A 5,309-nucleotide genomic window follows, 5' to 3' on the forward strand; every position below is an offset into this window, starting at 1 on the left:
AACCCCCCGCGGCGCACGCACTTCCCCTGCCCGCCACTAGGGAGCGCCTCGGCTGAGATGACAGCCCCTAGGAACCACTAGAGACCACTTTAGCAGTGGGAGGGAGGGTCTCGCCCCTGGGCATTGCATATGAGTTACCATGAAATGATGCTGAAGATGGTGGTTTGATGATGCATCATGCAACCCTGCTGCTCTCATGAAAAGAAAATGAGCCTGCTTAAAACTATTAAGACTGGGGGGGGGGGCACCCGGCAGGCTCTTCTCTCTTGCTGATCAAATAGAGACTGCATAAAAAAACAACATCTCATAAGATCATCTACTGTGTAAACAGTCTGCACTATCAATGGCTTTATTTGCTGGCAAACCATCATTCATTTTCATTTACAATCACAATAACTCAAACAAAACACCCACACAAACAGAGAACGATTATAAAAGGCTTAGAAAAGTATTTTGTGTGACCTCCCCTTACAAACTTATGGAAAAATAATTGTGAAGGATCATAAATTTAAAAAAAGACAAATTTTTTGCAAGATCTCCCAAAACAGCAAAAGTCAGTAGGAAACGCATCATTTGATTTCCATCTTCAGCATTTGTTCAGCTTGAAAGGTTAGCCATCCTTTGGGTTTATTCCATAGTTTGCACCAACAATAGTTTTCTGGACTCTATCTTTAACTTTGCAAACACAGTATTTATATTTTAGTTAATTTGGCCATTTTTATGCTTGAAAATGCTTATTTTAGGCAAAACATATTGCTTCAATATGCAGAATTTTTAACCAACAAGAGGCCGTATTCACCCACGACCGGCATGATTTATTCATTTCAATATTTTTCAAAAAAGCCATGAAATTCGAACTGCAAAATGGCGAGGGACGACTGTATATGGTTACATATCGTAACTAAAAGGAGGCACAATGCTTTGTAACTGGTGTGGTACCCCCAAAGGCCCTGCTGACACAAGGAACAAACCTTTATATTTTGGAAAAGATGCACGTATTAGCCCTACTAGTGTTGATTGAAATCTCCTTATTGTAAAAGTGTGGCATTCAATCACGTTAAAAACTGACCCTGACCCACCCCAGAAGCCCAAATATACTGTATATAGATGCCATTGTGTGTTTGATGCATCACACATTTTCCTGCATTTATGGCCGCATTGTCTTCCACTCCACTTGTTATCCTCTGCTGACTTTGGATTTCTTTTTGATTATACTTTTTTGTATAATGCTGCTACTTCCTGCGGCACCTTCAAACCTCTTCTCACACTCTCCATCACTCTTCCTGGGCTGCAGAGGTCAGAGAGGCTCATTCTCCTTGCTCAATCGAACCCACTCAAGGTGTAGAGCCCAGTAGTGGCATATCTCCTAAATCACCAACATGCCTTTGTTCCGTTTGCTGCAAGAGCCCTATGTCCTATCTTTTCCTCATCTCCTTCCTCAGACTTGTGGTGCTTCTCGCTCTGTGGATTGGTCCCTGGAAGCCGGAGTGAAGGATGGGTGGGGGGAGGGAGAAGATGCAGAAGAAGAAGACTATGAAGACACTTTATCTCCACCCTGCAGGGCTGCACGCTAATATCGGAGAAGTGGAAAACAACAAAAACAGAGATAATTGGGGAGGGCAGAGTGTGTGTGTGTTTGTGAATTTGTATGTGTGGCGGGGGACAAAAAGGAGCGGCAGTGGGCTATATTTATAGATGCTCGCACCATAAAAACAAAAGTGTATGAATAATAATTACACAATGTTTGCAGAGCCCCTGATTACTCTCATTTTAATGACGTGACAGGATCAATCCTGGAGCAGTGTGGGATATGAAAAGGACAATGATGTATCAGGGACACAGCCTTTAATGGAGCCCTTAATCATGTGATTATGAGCATGTGCATGCTCACATTCCCTGAGTGGATGCAGATCAGTGTCAGCCTCCTCTTCTATGTGTATGTGTATACATATATAAAAAAGTACAATAAATTAAACACACAAACGCAACTACAAAGATAGTTGCACATACATGCACACACTGTACATGCATGAACACGGCTTGAATTTTAAACAGGCTGAGGTGTTAGTATTGCGTGCCAGTCGCGCCATATATGGTGGGGGTCGCATACTATGGCGAACTGCGCAATCGGCTTTATTAAATAGATCATTGAAAATGAAAATGAGCTGATGTGACATAATGTGCATAATTAACACAGAGATAAAACGATGGAATGTTGAAGGGTGGCCAGGTGCTGCAGAGGCTTTGTGGCACATGTTAATTTTCTGAAATGCAATGATAATGAAGCTTGTACGGGATTACGTAGAATTAGGGTAGCATCCAATTGTGAAATGTGGATTGGATATACTATATATCGACATGCATAAGCATTCTGATGGGATGGATTGAGGTCTACCAGCTTTATGCTCCACTTGCTGTAAGTCTCTGCATGCACTAATGGCAATATTGCATTCAGAACCTAGTTCAGAACCAAGATTTTACCCTTATTCATAATATATGAACTGGCCTATTGTGGCACCCAAGCTTTAATGATTCATTAAATGCTTGTGGTTTCAGTGCCTCTAAAAATAACATTTTGATATGAGGATGAGCCTCGTTTCTTTTCCTACAGACGCTGACGTTTAATCAAGTGGAAGTGCAAACGCTCAGAAAAGGGGAATATTTCGGTAAAGATGCACGGGCGCAAACTTTCCTCAGCTCACGTCTGTAACGTCTGAGGAGTAGCGATGTGCAGACCGATACTGAAATGTCGATACTGCCGATACCAGCTCTTCACGCTCTCAAATCGATTCTCGAATCAAAATATTGATACTTTCGATACTTCAGTCATGTGAGGTAATGTTTGTCTGAAACGTTTGTCTGTTGAAAGGCCGACCGATTGTAAACAGAGCCATGTGTGAATTGTGAATAAAGTTTTCATTCTTATAGTAGCTCTTAATAATTAATCATGTATTTTTATGGTTTACATCACAATTACAATTCTGTCCTCTGTTTTTTGTTGTTGTTGTTGTATATTAGCTTGGCTATATTGTCAATCACCCCGCTACCTCAATAGACTTCAGGGTTTAAAATAAATAAATAAATAAATAATTTAAAGTAATCATTAAATTATTACTTTATTTAAATTAATTTGTTTAAATTTGTAATGTATTTAATTATTAAATAAATTAATTGTCTTGTATTCTTTATGCTATGATATGAAAGACACTACGTTTTAAAAACTGACCAGACGCATGAGGTGAATTTGCTCAAAGTATTGGTATCGGATCGGCATCGCCAATACCAGCCTGAATTTTACTCAGTATCGGATCGGAAATTAAATCGGCGGTATCGCACATCACTACTGAGAAGAGGAGGCGAGGTGTCCCTAGTATAGCCCAAAAGCGCTATGCACCCCATGCTGGACCCCTCCAGTACAACAATAATTCGTATTACTGCTGATATTAGGATATCATTAACATAAAACCTAGGAAAACAAATTACTCTCCTCTTCTTGCTGAAATGAACAATCAACATTTTAAGCAGTGAATAAGATACAATATGGAATAAGCAAGTGACTGTAAGACATTACTCTGCTCCACAAACACATATGATTCCATTTGTCACAGAAGCAACTTTTTGAAAAAGTCAACACTGATTTTAAAAACACTGCAAATGTCGCCAAAGGCTATTTTCTGGTTTACTTTCATTTATTTCTGGGACGCTGTGTGATGTTGACATGACAAGGCTCACTTTTGAAACAAAATTGTGAACACATTATGCTAAAAATGAATGTCTTCTAAATCATCTCCCAAAACATATCTTTCTTATTTCACATCATCATCAAAAGCAGGAAAGTTAAGATGTTGTAACAAAGACCAAGTCTCAGGAATGATGGCTTACTACTACCATAAACATCTGCAGCTCTGTGGAAAAGTTGCTTGAGCAATTCTATAATGATTGTATACTTTATAAGCATTTCATGCAACATCAGTACCTTTTACAGCATAAATATTTACAGAACAGTAATTCTTCTATAAACGCTGTTGGTTGGTTGCAGACCCAACCGTGGTAAGTGAATTTCCGCGAAGTAGGATTCCTTATGTATAAATGGAATATTTTTGTATTTACAGTATAAAAAAACCTGTTTACGACGTTGTAAATACGTTTTAACATTATTAGAGCTCTCTAGACATGAACGAAAACCCTATAGTCACCTTTAGACTTGTATTACCCAATATAGTAGACATAAAAAGAGTAAATAAGCCATTTACGACATAAATAAGACTCGTACTAATGTGTGCTGCTATAATTGTATTTAAGTATGGTGATTGTGTGTCTCCCCGAACATTACAGTAACATTATTGACACCTAGTCGCTTGTGTCTTTGAATGCGTCTTTTCAATGCGTTATATTGTATTTGTTTTGTAGTTCATAAAGGCATTTGTATGCTTGAAAACGCAAAATTTACGCAAAAAGACGTAACATGATCTTAAATATGCATAGGTTTTTACTAATAATAGGCCGTATTCAACCATAAAACAGCATAATTGACTTAAACCGCAACGTGGCAAGGGACAACTGCATGTGGGTAAGACCATACAACAAAACTGAAGTTAAAGACTAGTTCAACAACACACCCCTTAATGAACTACACTCTTTTAGATCATTTTTTAATGTTGTTCAGCTTGAAAAGTTAACCATCCTTTGGGTTTTATTCCTTAGTTTGCACCAACAATACTTTTCTGGACTCTATCTTTAACTTTGCAAAACACTTTAACATGTTGCTCCCACTCTTCCCCTGCTCGTCCACTTGTCTATTTACATGATTTGTGTCTTCCATTTTTTTCCCCAAAGGTCACATGCAGCACAACCAACCACGTAAATCACATGGACACACACATCTGATGAAGCACATCTGATTGGGTTGTGTGTTGTTGGTTGAGCACATATGAGAGGGCAACACTGAGTCTTGGCCACCAGGTAGAATGTATTCATTGCACGCAAACACCAGCAGCAGGCCACCAGGTAGCCGCTGACCTCCATCCACTCAGATACCAAATAACAGATTTATACTGTAATATGCAAATTAAGATCTGGACTATACTGTAAAAAGGGGTGCCGTTGTTGGATGATAAATACTTACACACATCTTTCACAACGGTAAGTCTTGTGTGTTTAATTTGATGACAAATTTGACTTAGTGAAACGATGTTAAATTCATATCTCCCTGACAAAACGGAGCATTAATATATTTGCAAAGGCAATATTTTTCTCTCCCACGTGTGCAGATGTAATGTTGTGTCTGACTTGTATTTCAATGGTGGCTT

This window comes from Dunckerocampus dactyliophorus, chromosome 3 (genome assembly GCF_027744805.1).
Source record: "Dunckerocampus dactyliophorus isolate RoL2022-P2 chromosome 3, RoL_Ddac_1.1, whole genome shotgun sequence".
Taxonomy (NCBI): Eukaryota; Metazoa; Chordata; class Actinopteri; order Syngnathiformes; family Syngnathidae; genus Dunckerocampus; species Dunckerocampus dactyliophorus.